The 16,659-nt window shown below is 47.6% G+C and overlaps 1 protein-coding gene across 4 annotated transcripts in view; it reads right to left on the reverse strand.

The window, feature by feature from the left end:
* Window positions 1–16,659, reverse strand: part of CENPK (centromere protein K) — a 1,342,106-nt gene that overhangs the window by 387,682 nt on the left and 937,765 nt on the right. The gene's annotated exons all lie outside the window — the stretch shown is intronic.

The raw sequence follows: 16,659 nt of genomic DNA on the forward strand, positions 1-16,659 counted from the left end.
ATAGGAGCAGGCGTACAGGCTGTGTTGGAGTAGAAAGTGTTGCATGTTTTGTTACTCAAACACTTACTTTAGGATTGCCGTCACAATTCTAAACCAAAACCACTACAATCAGTGATGGAATGAATAAGCCCTGCATTCTTCCAAATAGAGCTGGCAAAAACATTCTTTGGAATTGTAGAACCTATTTTTCCAACTAATGTAACAGGGTATTACTAAATTCAGGAAACAAACAAAACCTCCAAAAATGGCTACTGAAAGCCGTGTAGCCTATGACCAGAGCACATTTAGCTCATCTGTTGAAAAATGTGTACTTAATTAAAAAAAAGAAATAGATATACATCAAACAAAACAAATGTAACTGCTGTCAGACCTTTGTAACGACAATTGCTGTACATAAAACATAACATCAACGTACAGTCACAGATAATCTCTTACACTCTCTTAAGGGGATACTTAGTATCCCTCACGTAAAAAAGGAGTTTAATTACAAAGGTCATACGTAAAAAATAAATAATCAAAATTGCTGGACATGTTCATTCAGTTTGCCAATATCACAGGTAAAGGGTCTCACTGGCGGTGGACTATGAGGTTTGTGAATTTTTGGCAGCCCATAGATTGTAGCCACTCAAGGCTTTAGAATCAGAATACATGTATACTGGTTGGCATAGATCACATCCTCATGTATTCTGGCAACAAAATCAATATGGTATTATTGCAATCCCCAAAAAGGATATTAATAATAAATAGATGTGAAAGAAACAAGCATAAAAATGACTTTCTGGTAGAAATAACTGCATGAATAGATACAGCTCTAAATGGGGAACGAAGACTACACTGTCTATTCCTTTAGATATCGTACAGTGTGATTATGAAAGAAAGTTCCAACATAACAATTAACATTAAATGTAAGTGCAGTAAACCATGTTTTCAGGCAATCCACTGATGTACCCTCAAACAGATCTAAGTTGAAGAAACAGCACAAACTATGTAAACATGCCATGGCAGATTCACACAACATTTTCCTAGCGTAAATTTTACTTTACTTCTGAAAAAAGTAGTAACTTTAGTTACTCTTAATTCAAAAAAGGATTTAAAAGTGATTTACAAATTGATTTTCTACTTTTTAATTGGCTTTCTCTAAATCCAGCAAAAGTGTATGTCCCCACAGCAACTTTATCAAAATCTGTGTAGAAGGGAACCTTTAGAGAAACATATTTTGGAGTGAAAGAAAGAGTGTATTAAATATTGTTGAAGAATTTTAATTATGTTACTTTCTGGCATGGGGAAGTTACTGAATGTCAGAAAACCAATTCTGGGAATGGGACTCACCGTACATAGAATTGACGAAAGCACTAAATTCCAGTTCATTTTTTGGGGAATATGATTTTGACGATTAAGGCAAAACTGCACAAGAAGCCAACTTACAGCCGTAGCAACGTACAACCAAACAAGGGATGCTGTGAATCAGCCCAAGTGAACACACTGAAGATATGTGCAAAAAGATCCTCAAATTTGCTATTTATTTTTCTCATGACAAACATAACTCGGTCATCGACTACTATAAACTGTTAATTTTATTTATCCAAAATTCTTTTACAAAGTGGATACTGTGACGAATCAGATGATTTCGTCCCGGAATTAAAAAGAAGAAACGCAATTCCTACACCAAAACCTAGAAAACGAATCCAGACCCCCCACTCCTCTCACGAGTTATATTCCCAATGGGTATATGTACTAAAGCGAAACCACCATCTCAGGGTACTGACACAAGGAGGCTACATCTAGATGGAAAAGGAGTGGAAATTGATACACAAAATGTGAGTCCTTCTTTTATCCCCCTTAATGAATCCGACAACAAAAAGGAAGAAGGACTGAAGTCAGGGTTGAACGGTGGTAGAAGCAGTGGCAGATGAAGGAGGACGTTAGAGAATAGCAGAAACAGTGATCCAGAGGCGATCAAAGAGGAAGAAGTAACGAGTTCAAAGAAGAGGGAGAGGAACGGATACTAGCCAGAAACCTTGTGAGGGACGGTGGGAAGCCGGTATGAACAGAACGATCACCGGACCAACATGAAGAATTGGAACCTCACACCAGCTGTGGCAAGAAAGCAGCGTTGTGACAAACTGTATTTGAAACCTATCGGATACGAGACAGGAAAGTAAAACCTCGCGGAAATCACTTCCTCAGAGCAGCAAAGCAGAGAGTTCAGCCCATACGGCGAGGCAGAAAATTACCAGCCCAGGCTGGTGACAAGAGAAGAACAAAGGCGGTCGGTGAGGGACCGATGTGCAGCACCTTTGACACATGGTGCCCACGTAGATATGGAGCAACAGAGCGCACTATCACAGCTCCGGAGAGAGACAGACACTGGGATGTGGAAACTGCAAAGACGACCCCGGGAGGCCCCGCGCTCCATGCGTACAGGTCTGGAAGCTAGCAGAACCCATGGAAGGAGCTGAGGACAACGCTGGGAGAACAGCCCAGGAGATCCTAAGAAGCGCAGAAGGTAAGCAGAAACATTGTTTTGGTTTTCTAAAGCCAGTTTGTCTGTGTAACAAGTACTTAAGTACTTTAAAGTAAACGCCAAAAGGAACCAGTGGGGAAAAACAAGCGATGGGGCAGTAAAAGAAATTGAGAAGTACGTGTGTACATGAAATAGCCTCACTCCTTCTCATCCCAGTACTAAGAGAATACTAGTCCTTGATGGGAAAAATGGGCCCAACTATGTGAGGCATTATTAGTCTTACTCTTCCTCATTTCAGTGAGTTTTGGGACAGAGACTACCGAAGAAGCATTGTATATGCTAAAACAGATTCAGAACAATTAAGTCTGAAAAACAGATATTGGATGAACCTACACGGCGTGTAAGAGAGAGAGAGTGGGAAAGACCAGCGAAGTGGAGTGTCCCCCTTATACAGTGGACTTCAAAGCCACAACAGTTGGGAAAGACCAGGGAAGGGGAAGTGTCTCCCTGGCACCATGGGTTTCAAAGCCCCAACAGTTGGGAAAGACCAGGGAAGGGGAGTGTCCCCCTGGCAGAGTGAGCTTCAAAGATCCAACAGTGAGACCAGGAAAAGGGAGTGTCCCTCTGGTACAGTGGGCTTCAGAGCCCTAACAGTTGGGAAAGATCATGGAAGGGGAGTGTCCCTATGCCACAGTAGGCTTCAGAGCCCTAACATTTGGGAAAGACCATGGAAGGGGAGTGTTCCCACGGCACAGTAGGCTTCACTTCAATAGTGGGTGTGAACGCTAGACAGAAGGCTGCAGGAAACTAGTGGGAGAAACCTACGGGTATTCTCCCATGTAAACCCGCGAGAACCCTCTATTCAGGTGGCCAGGTGAGTCTGGGGTTGTATTCATGGGGGTGATCTAGGCGAGATGCGGTATCCGATAAGGATAACCGAGGGAGAGGAAGACCTCTCCGACGCCTTTATACGGGTCTATCTCTCTTGAATAAAGAAGAGGAGTCCAATCATAATAGAATGACAAGGGTGGGGAAATATTGGAACCAGAGGGACCGAAATCTGATTGGCTACACCAGCTCCTTCCCCCAACTCAAGTCAAAGAACCTCTTATCCATATCAGTCCAGCTATCACAAATCGCCAGTAAAGCAAGATGAAATGGGCAAAAGGGAATTGCCCTGGACACACAAAAATCATGCTGGGTGTTGCCCTTCTCCACAATCCCAACCATCTTATATCACTTCATCATGCAAGAAACCTCATTGGTCCGATTCCATCTCCCCCTCTGCATTTCCAACTAATAGTGGGAAGAAGAGGCAGCCGAGAGTAGTGAGTATTACCCATACAAACAACATGGGGAAAGTGAGGAAAACCTACTGTAGAAACTGCCACTAAGAGTCAGGCAGGGTCAGGCATTTAATAATGACCACTTACACCAGACTCCACTTGACTCTTTTCAGGAATGAAGGACAGGCATGTCCTGTTAATTGGAGTATTGAAAGTCAGGCAAACCCAGCCCTGACCACACACCTGGAGCCCATTGATACAACACAGTTGTATAAAAGGAGACTGCTGAGAGGGCAGGCATAGCAGCAGTTGGGAGAGCAGAAGGGAGGCTGTGTGGCTGAGTCCAGCAGGGGATCCCTTCTCAGTCCAAGTACAATTTTTGTCAGAAGCAGAGAGTGAGCTGGGAATGATGTCTGGACCAGCCAGAGAAGCCAAGGAGCAGAGAGTGGCAGGAGCTGAATGCTGGAGGAGAACTACATGCCGAAACGCGGGGCCCAGCTTCTGTGAGGGGCTGCAGCGTGCCGAGGGAGCTGTGTCTCCAAGGGGCCGGAGTGAGGCTGCCTGCATCCTTCTGGCGGCGTTCCCTGGAATGCTTGTTCCCTTGGGACCTGTGCCAGCCCCAAGGGTGTCTGAGGGGCAGGTGGTGAGACCCTGACCTCAACCCTGTGTATCCTGAAGGGACCGCCTGTCAATGCGAGGCTGCCCAGTGAGTTTCGTGAAAATCAATGAGAGAGAAACTCAGGAGCGTGCGTGTGACTACGGTGGAGCGGGAGAAAGGCACAAACTGTAAAGTGGCACGGAATGAAAAGCAAGAGACATATTGCAAAGAGGCATGAAACAGAAAGCAAGTGAAAAGAGTGTAAATCGACATGAAGCAGGATAGCAAGATAAAATAATACTTTTGTGAACTTAAAACCCACTATTGTCCATAGATAGGAACAGGGGCATTGTGGGACTTGTAGTGAAGGGCCAAGTTATATGAAAATGCCAAAGGGATCTGGGACCCAGATATATGAGAAAGTTAAAGGAGTCTGGGGCCCATGTAATAAAGAAGACGAAATACTCTAACACAAACATTGCCTCATCCAAAAGGCAGCCATTATTGTTTCAAGAAAGGCATAAAGGTGAATAGAAGGGTACGAGTGACTCGAAAGGAAAGGTGCAAGAGATCAATAAGTGTGCAAGAAGCACAATAAGGAAAAGGACAGGTACATGGGTGCCCAAAGGTAAAGTGAATCAAAGGCAGGTGCCAAGCGCACAAAAAGGTGATAGAAGGGGAAAGCCAAAGAAGGTGCCAGTGGGCACAGTGAAGTGAAGGATAACTAAGAGGTGCAGGAAGCGCTTGAAGATGAAAGGACAGAAGAAAACCAAGTACAAGAAATACAGAGAGGGTTTTTAGGAGTTTTTAATTGTTTTTAAGGAGCGCACCTTTTATTCCTCGTTGCTGCTGCCGGCTTCATCCCTGTGTGGTGCAGACCCCCTTCAGACGTCCTCCTTCACAACAAAGCTCCAGGAATCGTGGGTCTGTGGGAAAACAACAGGAACAACTGCCAGGGCACCAGCTGCACCATTGGAACAAGGTACTGTGTTCTACTTGAGGAAACTGGGTGAATCCCTTTTCTTCATGTCCAAGGCTTGCCCTTGTCTTCCCTCCTTCTTATAACTTTTGCTTCCGAACATTGACAATATTGAAGTACTTTTGGCTACGTTGAATCGTGAACTGCCTGACTGTGTGATCTTAGGCAACAGGCCCGTTGTCTTTCGACCCTGGCTCTGGCCCTTTGACTTTTGAACTCCTGTCTGAGTGGTTCTTGATTCTCCCTGCCTAACCAAAATATTGCCTGTGATTTTTGCCTCCAACTCCCTCTGGGTATCTCAGGTGCTAAGTGTGTTTTTGCTCCGGTAGCATTTCATGTCACGGATACGCGTTTATTTAGTAGATCGAACTGTCAAAAAGTGATTGCAATCATATTCGCGGTGATATGTTTTGTTCGTAACACCGGTTCATTCAAACACAGGGTACTTACCTTGAGACTTACTGTACAAAGTGAATTGGTTAGTTGTAGTATATTTAACATGTGGTTTTTATTTGAGTTTAATAGAAGTGTTGTGTTTATAACGAATGGTTTAAAAATAAATGTACATATATTTTTTTACCTGAAACCTTGAGTCAGTGTTTGCTTGAGTCACCGTAATTGTGGTCCCTTTGTGTAATCTCTGCTACTGCTCATATACTCCTGAGATAAGCCTGGGGGCTCAGTCACTGCTATCACTCTGACATAGTAGTACAGGCTTGTACCAAAGGTAAAACTTGTATTGCCACCTGTAGTCTTAATTGTGTGTAGTGGTCCCTAAGGGCACTGCACAGGATTCTGCCTAACACTCACGAACAGCACTTTTTGATTGAACTAATATTTGTGACATTGACCAAACTACACATGGTGAGAAGACCACCTGAAAGCAACCTTAGTTTCTTATTTTCTGTTAAATCACTATTTTTCCTTTTTTTTTCCACATAGGTTTCTGGCATTTTCATTAACATTCTTACAACTCCCCCCCTCGCTGTATTACACCCGCCCCCTTTCGTCCCAAACACAGTCCAATGCGTGTCTCCCCCCCCTCCCCCCAACTGAAGTATCATCCAACTTCCCATAATAATTTTGTTCCATTCCTGCCGTTACATTTCTCTTCACCCCCGTATAGAATCTCGGCCTCCGAGGCTGGAACCCACAGTTTAAACCAGACCCAAAGGTTTCATCTTTCTCAGGCCCCGTACTACTCTGGAGTCCTTCTCTAAGAATTTCATTACCAAGTTCTAGTCCGCCACAAATCCCTGGTGATTCCCTTGTAAGAAGTAAGATACCCATTCTAAAGCTGCAAAGTGCCACACCTTTCCCACCCATTCATGATTGGTAGGCGTCTCCCTTGATTTCCACTTCTGAGCAATCACCAATGCCCCTGCCATCATTGTAATGACATACACCTTGCGTTGTGCTTTAAAAAGGTAGCTCTTCAAGTATTCCTCCTAGACCCAAAATTGCAAGGCCTATATTTCGCCTTCCCTTGATCCCCATCATTTCCTCTATAACCTCCCTGATCTTTTCCCAAAACCGTTGGGTCTGCGGGCACTCCCACCAGATGTGACTCCACGACCCCTCTGCGCTACACTCCCTCCAACATTCCCTGGGCACCTTTGGGAAGAACTTAGGGAGCCTTGCTGGGGTAAGGTGCCACTGGAACATCAGCTTTACCCATATCTCCTGTAGTTGGACTGACCTTGTGTCTTGGGAATAATATTCCATAGTTGTACCCACACTACCTCGTCAATCAGCTGTCCCACTGATTTTTCCCATTGCCTCATGTAGCGTCTATAACATACCTCCTCCTTTTGTTTGATTTAATTATAAATTGTCCCCACAATATGTTTATCCCTGGAGTCTGAGAATAGTAGTTTTTCAAAGAGTGTTAAGGATCTTATTGCTGCCTCCTTAATTGATGGATTCAGCAACCAGTGTCTCAGTTGTGTGTTTCAGAATCTCTCCCCCTCATCCAGTGAAAAATCTAATTTCCACTGGTTAAAGGATTTGATCGCCGCCCCCCCCAAACATATCGCCCTTTGCCCCCCTATTTACTGAAACTTGACCCTCCCACTCCTGGAGAAAATTGGGGATTCTGGAATATTGGGGTAAATGGTGATGTAAAAGTGGTAAATCCTGCTCGATTATCAATTTGTCCCACGAGTCCTCCACAAGAGATCCAAGTATTCTGCAGTAGATATTATGTGGTCTATTCCTCTTAGGTTTCCAAAGCAATCCCTCATGATGACCTCCTGCTACTGCTTCATCCATTTGTCTCCACACCTTTTGCCGGTCATCTTTTAGCCAGTCCCTTATTACCTTTTGCCGGTCATCTTTTAGCCAGTCCCGAATTACCTTGGTCTGTGCTGCCAAGTAATATGCCCGGATATCGGGTTCTCAAATCCCGCCCCTTTTTCTTGGCATGGTCATTAGAATTCTTGCAACACTAGGCTTTTCATTGTTCCATATGAATTTCTCTATGTGATTTGGACAGCTCAAAAAAAGGACTTGGGCACTCTTGTTGGTAACGTAATAAAATAATAAAAGAATTTCGGGAGAATAACCATCTTCAGCACACTAATCCTTCCTATCCATGATATCGTCAACGGACCCCATTCTAGTAACATTTTTCAGATGTTGCACAGTAGTGGGGATTAGTTTGCTGCAAATATGGATTCAAAATCTTTAGTAATGTTGAACCCCAAATATTTTACAGCCTTACCTGCCAAACTATATTGAAAGGCACTTTTCAGCTCCTGTTCAGGGCCTCTGATTTTTGAGTATTAATTTTTAACCCGGCTACTGACCCAAAATTAGTAAATTCCCTATTCAAGGCCCTAATAGAACTTTCCAGTTCTATAGGTGTCAGGAGCATAGCATCCGCAAATGCGGTTACTTTATGGATCTTTCCTCCAAAGGAAATTGCTGCAATGTCTGACGTTTCCCTTATTGTGGCCAAGAGCGGTTCAAAAGGAATCGCATACAATAATGGGCACAAAGGGAACCCCTGTTCTGTTTCTCTAGATACCCTGACTGGACCCGATAATTGTCCATTAATCATTAAACGCAGTGTCGGGTTAGTTTGTTTTTATCACTGAGATTATTTTAGCCCCATACTCCATTTTCTCCATGGTAGAAAACAAGACTCCACTCCATCAACGGCTTTTTCAGCATCTAAAGCAATCAAGAGAGCCAGAATGTTGTTTATGTTAGCCTTTTCTATTAGGTGTGCTATTCTTCTAGTGTTACCTTCAGTGTGTCTACCAGTATAAAACCAGATTATTCAGTGCCAAAGAGTTTCGGAAGAAGGTGGTCCATCCTGGACACCAATATTTTTGTATAGATCTGTGTGTCTATATTAATTAGTGCAATAGGCCTGTATGATTTGCAACTTTGCAGATCTATTCCTGGCTTCGAGAGAAAGACCACTTTAGCTTCTTCCATCGTTGCCGTTATTTTCCCTGCCTCCCCAAAATGATTGTACATCTGGACCAGAGGGGGAATTAACTGTTCCCTGAATTTTTTATAAAAGTTGGCTGTAAATTCATCCAGCCCAGGAGATTTGTTAATTGGCAGTGACGCTATCCTCCATCGTAATATGTTGGTCTAAGTTCAGTTTATCTTCCCCCGATAGTAATTGGAGATTGCATCTCTCCAAATACTCTTTTTGCGCCTGCTCTAGGGGATTATCTGATTTATATAAATCTGTGTAGTAAGCTAAAAATTCCTGGTTTCTCTGTTAACTCTTAACACTCCACTCACCCTTTTAATATCATTCTTAGTATGGATCTAGCTTTCTCTTCCCTCCTTAATAACCTAGTGTTACGCTCACCAGGTATCCACAGGGACGCCGCCCAGCCGGGTTACTCGCTGGTATGCTTCTCAGATTTGCCCTGATGTGGTCTGCGGGGAAGGTTCTGCCTGAAAATACAGGAGGACTGTGTTCAAGACTGACCGACTAGGGTAAGTATCCTCCCTCCACCCCTGTATGATTTCAGTCCCTCTGGCGCCCTCTCCTAACCTTGTGGTAGAATTAGGCGTGCTCTCCGTCCTACCTTCTTTGCAGGGGCGCGTTCTCTTTCATGGGCGAGTGTGGTCCAGTTACTTCACTGAAGCCGGCCCGTTTGATATTGTTCAGGTAGGTCTTATTGCTGTTCTTTAGTTTTGTTGCTATCCTGCATGCCTTTTTTTGTTTAAAATGTCTCTTTTTTGGTATGCAGAGCTTCAGCGCAGCGAATTGGCTTGGTTGAGCCCCGCTGGTAAATGATGGCGCATTCAGAGCGTTATGATGCGGTAAATAAGAGGTATGCGCAGCGCTGCAAAGTCTTGCCTTTGCTAACCTGTGTTTTCCTTCCTTGTAGGTCGCAGTGTTCTTCAGCGCGAGTGGAATGTCCGGAGTGGTGCCAGCCGAGAGGCGAGCAGCCAGGTAAACCTTTTGAGCAGTTCGTAATTTGTAAATGTCTCTACTGCTTTCTTTAATGTTGCCTCTATCTTCCTCTTTCAGGTCGTTCTGTCCGGGAGGCGTGCAGATTCGAGGAAGCTGTTCTCAGTAGCTGCAAGTGTTTAAAGATGAAGACTGCAGGTAAGATGCTGCTGCTAATGATATTCCTTTTGACTCCTTTCAGGTTCTGCTCCTCCGAGGTTCAAGGGATTAGCTGGACACGGTGAGCATCAAGTTGCAAGCTGCAAAGTAACGCGAAGCGTGTTGCCTTGCTCGGGTGTGGTTTAAATAGCTCCAACAAAATAGTCCAGGTAAAGTAGTCCCTAGGCTACCACACCCAAAACACTAGACCACATAGCTTGGTTCTTACGAACCAAGCTATGTGGATGCCTCCATGTTGGCTGACAATAAAGTAGTTCCCAAGCACATTGTTTTTCATGGTGTATGAGCCTGGCGCTATAGGCGCCAGGACTGGCCCCATAAGGGCTTTTGAAGAGGATTCCAGGCTCTAGAGGCCCGGAGTCTTGACTCCACCTGGCCAATGGGTTTGCCAGAGGGGGTTTTGGGCGAGGGTCGTGACACTTAGCCAGCAAGCTGTCTGCCTTGTTTGCCTTTACATAGTATTTCTGTTTAAGGTACAGCCGTGCATGTTCTCCGCCCTTGTTTGCAAATTTTCCAATTGTTCCCTTATGGCCCTGTTTTCTGTCTGAGTTTCTGCACTACTTCCAACCCCCATCTTGGACATTACCTTTTTCACTTTTTCATCCAACTTTCTTTCCAAGATTCACCGAACTTTATCTCTTCAGACACTGCAATAATCTTCCCTCCGATTGTGGCTTTAAATGCATCCCACCTCATGCTTTGTTCCGTGTCTCCCAGTTTGTTATCTTGGAAGAATCCCTCTATACCCACTCTTATTTAGTCCCTCAGTGTTTTGTCTTTAAATATATAAGTAGGGTATTTCCATTTCCACAACATGGGGGATAGGTCTTTTCTCCTCACTTTCAAAGTTATGGAGGCGTGGTCTGATAGTGCCATTGCACCCACCCCAATCTCTACAAGCATGCCCAGCAAACTCTGGGATACCCACATATAATCTATCCTGGAGGAGGTCTTATGGACAGGAGAGAAGAATGTATATCCACTAATGTCTCCCCTCTTTTCACTCTAGGCGTCTACCAGTTGAGAGCCTATCTATTTTCTCACACAATTCTCTCATGGGGTTTGCCCTGGGTGCATGGCCTTCCCACGCTCCTGTCTGCCCCCGGGTCCCAAGCTATATTGAAGTTGTCTGATAAGGAACAAGTTACTTACCTGTAACTGTTCTCCAACATGGGTCTGGCATGGATTCAAATGCTCATGAATATTCCCCGTCGTCAGGCTGGGAATCTTCAGTAAAGAAAAAATCAGTTTCAGTTTCGTTTCTGAACAGATTTCTACTAATAACCAATCACTGGTCTCTGGGTCATACTGCCCCCAGCCAATGAATGCTCTCTACCTAAACCCCTCCTCTGGCAGCCATCTTCAGATTTGGTAGCACGTAAATTTGGCAGTAGGACCAAGAGAAGAGCCGCAGAGTGGTAGGCGGGAGGGTTTGCATGTGAATCCATGCCAGACCCATGCTGGAGAAGAACAAGTTACTCTCTTACCTGGTAACGTTCTTTCGATGGGATGGTCCGACGACGTATTCTATATCTATGATAGTAATCACCACAGCTGTGCTGCTTTGGAAAATCTTCGGCGTCTGCGTCCTGCGTCGATGACGTCGATACGCCACCCTCGAGGACCTCCTCCGACATCACTGGATGTTATAAGTAGGACGCACGACGCCCGTAGCCTCAGTTGTAGTTTTTTCCCAGAACGTGTGCCACCAGTCTTCTGCCAGTCTGACACACAAAGACTTGCTGAAACGTAAGCTGCAATCGCATAAGAAATTCTGTAGCGGGGAAGGAAGGGAGGGAGCATATGGAATACGTTGTCGGACCATCCCATCGAAAGAACGTTACCAGGTAAGAGAGTAACTTGTTCTTCGAGGGGATTGGGTCCTCCGATGTATTCCATATCTATGACAGACTCCCAAAGCAGTACCAATGCAAGGAGGTGGGAAAAGAATTTAGAAGACAGAAATGTTAGCATGCCCAATCAAATTGCGGAGTAAAGGACCGCCTTGCCAAAGGCCAGATCCTGCCCCCGGATGGAATCGAGGGAATAGTGACGTACAAAAGTATGTACCGAAGCCCAGGTGGCTGCATCACAGATGTTGCGAATAGGAACACCCCTCTGCAGGGCAGTAGAGGCACCCATACCCCTGGTAGAATGGGCCCGTAAGCCGACCGGTGGGTCCTTACCCCGCCAAGCGGTAACACTCAGAGGTAGCCAAAATAATCCAGCGAGACAAAGTCCGTTTCGTCACAGCCTATCCCGAATGCTTTCCAGCGTAACCAATAAAGAGCTGATCGTCCACTCTGACCCGGGACATGCGTGAAATATAAAAGCTTAATGCTCTCCTAGGATGAAGCCTATGGAGCCTCTCTTATTCCTTACCAGGATGTGGAGGAGGATAAAATGCCGGAAGAACAACCTTCTGGCCTAAATGAAATTCCGACACCACCTTCGGAAGAAAAGAAGGACGAACTCTAAGGACAACCCTGTCCTTATGAAACACAGTGAAGGGTGGCTTAACTGAAAGTGCCTGTAACTCACTCACTCTGCGAGTAGAAGTGACTGCAACTAAAAATACCGTTTTCAGAGTTAACAATCTCAAAGGGCATGACTGCAAAGGCTCAAACGGAGCACCCATCAGAAACTTGAGAACAAGGTTCAAATCCCAACCGGGCACCTGGAAAGGTGACGGAGGGAACACATTAGTGAGCCCTTTCAGAAACTGAGAAGTTAAAGGAATTTTAAAATAGGAACACTCTTCAGACGAGCGCTTAAATATGGACAGCGCCGCCAGGTAACCTTTAATGGTACCCACTTGAAGGCCCCTGTGGGCCAAAGAAAGCAAAAAAGACAGAACCATAGGAATTTCACATGCAAAAGGATCCACATTCTTAACCCTGCACCAGTCGCAGAACTTCCTCCAATGGCAACGGTACAGGGACTTTGTTGCGGGCCTTCTGGCTGAAAGCAACACCTCCATCACGTCTTCAGGGATGTCCCAATCCTTATACCTCAACCTTTCAGAAACCAAGCGTGAAGGATGAGGGACCTGGCCTCTGGTTGGAGAACCTGACCCCCCTCCCGTGAGAGCAGATTGTCTCGGTAGGGAAATCGACGTGGAGGCCAGATGGACAAGTCGAGAAGGTCCGGGTACCATGTCCTCCAGGCCCACGCCGGAGCAATGAGGATCATCCGGGAACCTAACCTCCGTAACATCCGCAGTACTTACGGGATGACGGGGACTGGAGGAAACGCGTACAGCAGTGGGAACGACCACTCCACCACGAACGCGTCACCTAAGGCTCCGTTTGGAGGAAATTCCTGCGAGCAGAACCTCTTGCACTTACGGTTGACACTGGAGGTGAAGAGATCCACTTGAGGGGTCCCCCAAAGGGCGAAGATCTCCAGGAGAATCTCCTGAGCCAACTCCCACTCGTGAGAGATCGCGCTCTGCCTGCTCAGAATATATGCCGTCTCGTTTTCGTCTCCTGCCAGATGAACTGCTGAGATCAAAACTTCCTGCTGGATTGCCCAGAACCAGAGCTGCATCGCCTCCCTGCACAGAGGAAGTGACCCTACCCCCTGCCCCTTTTCGTTGAGGTAGTGCATGGCCACCGTGTTGTCCGTCAGGATTAGGACATTCTTTCCTCGCACAGTCGGCAGAAAAGCCTTCAGGGCTAGCCTGACGGCCCTCAGCTCCAACAGATTGATATGGAGTCTGGACTCCGACGGAGACCAACGACCGCTGACTGTCAACTCGTTGGCATGAGCTCCCATCCCGTGAGGGATTGCTCCGTCACAATCGTCACCTCCGGCCAGGGCAGCCAAAATGGAGCCCCCTCATCAGATTGCCTTCGTCGGCCCACCACAGAAGGTCCTGGGCAACCGTAGACGGCACCTGAACAGGGACTGACATCCTGCCGGAGGACTGAGACCACTGAAGCTTGAGTGCCCATTGCAAAGATCTCATCCGCAACCTGGCCTCTGGCACCAGAAGAATGCAGGATGCCATGAGGCCAAGCAGTCTCAAGAACTCGAACGCTGGGAGAGTCTGGGCAAGTTGAAATTTGTGCACAATCTGCCGAATGTGATGAGCCCTCACCTGGGGAGGAAAACACTGCCCCAGGGACGTGTTGAGCACTGCTCCGATGTACTGGAGCCTCTGAGTTGGTGTAAAATGGGACTTCTTTAAGTTGAGGGAGAATCCCAGCTTGTGGAGGGCGTGGCAGGTGACTGACAGATGATCCAGGACTTGCTCGGGAGAGCGCGCCCTGATCAACCAATCGTCCAGGTAGGGGTAGACGTGAATCCCCCCTTTCCTGAGGTGCGCTGCCACCACTACCATGAGCTTGGTGAAGACCCTCGGGCAGAGGTCAATCCAAACGGCAGGACCCGAAACTGAAAGTGCGAGTCGCCAACCGCAAACCTCAGGTACTTCTTGTGCTTCGGATGGATCGGCACATGAAAATAAGCATCCTTGAGGTCGAGAGACACCAACCAGTCCTGAAGTTGAAGGGCCTGGAGGACTTGAGAAAGAGTAAACATCTTGAACTTGTCCTTCCTGAGGAGTTTGTTCAAACCGCGCAAGTCCATGATGGGTCTCAATCCCCCGTCTTTCTTGGAAATCAAAAAATAAGGGGTATACCACCCCTTGTTCCTCTCCGCTACAGGCACCAGTTCTATGGCGCCTTTCTCCAGCAGGGATTGAATTTCCTGCGCAAGGAGCGGATCTGGACTCTTCAAAGAGAGATTCCCCGGTGGATTGTCTTGAGGCCTCTGCCGGAAAGGAAGAGAGTAGCCGTGGGTTATGATCTCCAGAACCCACACATCTGAAGTAATGGTGCGCCACTCTGCAAGATGCTGCGCCAGCCTTCCCACAACCGGCGAACCATGGGACATGGCCTCATGACTGAGCTGAAGCGGCTGCGGCGTTGCCTGAGGGCAAAGAGGCAACAGCCCGAGCAGCCTTGGCACCTCCAGTACCTTGTTTTCCACCTCTGGCACTCCTACGGTGTCCCCTTTGACTGGCCGCTCCTCTCGCTTTACCAAAGGATGAGTAATAACGAAAGGAACCTCCCCTCCATTGCTGTCCCCTAGGACGAAAAAGCAGAGGTTGTCGAGCTGCAGCGCCCAACGACTTTGCTGAAGCGCCCAACGACTTTGCTGCAGCTTTGGAGGTCTGCAACCTCTCAAGGCTCTCGTCAGCCTTGCTGCCAAAAAGATGTTCCCTGTCAAAGGGCATGTTGAGGAGCCGGGCCTGCACATCAGGAGCAAACCGCGACTTCCACAACCACGCAAACTTGCGTATCACGGTGCTCGCCGCCATGGACCGGCTGACGCTATCTGCCATGTCCAAACCCGACTGAATGGCTTCACACATAGCATCCTTGCCATCCTGAACCATGGCAAGGAAACCATCCCGTTCATCCCCTTCGGGAATATGTTCAGCCACCAAGGAAAAACAGTTCCACAGAGTGCGCATGAAACGAGACAAGGCACAAATGGAGTTGGCCGCCTGAAGCGCCATACCCCCTGCAGAAAACACTTTCTTCGCCCAGCCGTCAAAACGCTTGTCGTCCCTATCAGGAGGGATGGTAGGGTACGACGCCTGCTTTGCCAGGGCCGTAGCCGCCTGCACCACCAAACTCTCCGGAGTAGGGTGCTTGGACAAGTAGCAGGGGTCACTACTCGCTGGGCGGTATTTTCACGGCAAAGACTTGTTCACTGCCGGGAGACTCTCCGGAGCAGTCCAAGCCGCTGCCACCCTTCTTAGCAGAGCCATATGGAATGGCAGTACCGGGTCAGTTGGTGGACCAATGTCGAGGATATCGGTAAGGTCATCCTGAACAAACTCCCCTGGGAGAGCAGACCATCCTAAGTACTCGGTGACCCGTGACATAAGGCGCCGGTACGAAGAATCGGCATGAGTGCCAGGCTCAGGCCTACAAAACTCCACCTCCGGAGAGGTGTCCAGCCCACTAGAATCATGCAGGGACTGCCTCAGGTCCCCAAACTGGCTATGGCCTGAGAGAATCTCGTGAGGCACCATGTCAGGCACCATGCCATCATCAGAGCCCTCATCCACCTCTGAAATTAATTCTAGATGGTGGTAAGAAGGCACAGAACTGGAACCAAAGCCATGCTTGACCTTGGCCAGAGCCTTCCTAGGTGGCTCCCCCGAGCCACGGGGTACCCCCGTCGACACAGCCCCGAAAGGCGTCGAGTGAATCGGCGCCGACGTCGAGAGAATCAGCGTCGACGACAGATGCGGCGCCGACAGCTTCAACGGCGTCGACACAGGCCTCGATGGAGGAGCCCCGAGTGTGTCCCTCGACATCCTGGGCGCCGAAAGCGTCGACGACGTCCTCGAAGACGGAGCCTCGAGAGAGTCCGTCGACGACCTCAGCGCCACAGGCATCGATGTCTTCTTCGAAGACTTCACAGGTTCACGCAGTCTCGAGCGCGTCGAGGACCCGGACCGGGCATGCCGAGAACGATTCCCCTTGTCCAAGCGGGACCTTTCCCGCGAATCGTGACGACCACCCGAGCCCGAAGGCGTGCGAGAGGAGTCTCTCGGCTCATCATGACCGACCCCACTCGGAGGCGCGGACGGACCAGTGCCCTGCGATTCGAGAATCGCCAACATTTTCTTCCCGAAGGAAGCCCATTCCTCCGGTGTTGTATGCTTTGTGGAGTAAGCGACCCGCCGACGGGTGGAGTCCTCGGATG

The sequence above is a fragment of the Ambystoma mexicanum genome, chromosome 6p (genome assembly GCF_040938575.1).
Source record: "Ambystoma mexicanum isolate Mex_15411 chromosome 6p, UKY_AmexF1_1, whole genome shotgun sequence".
Classification (NCBI taxonomy): domain Eukaryota; kingdom Metazoa; phylum Chordata; class Amphibia; order Caudata; family Ambystomatidae; genus Ambystoma; species Ambystoma mexicanum.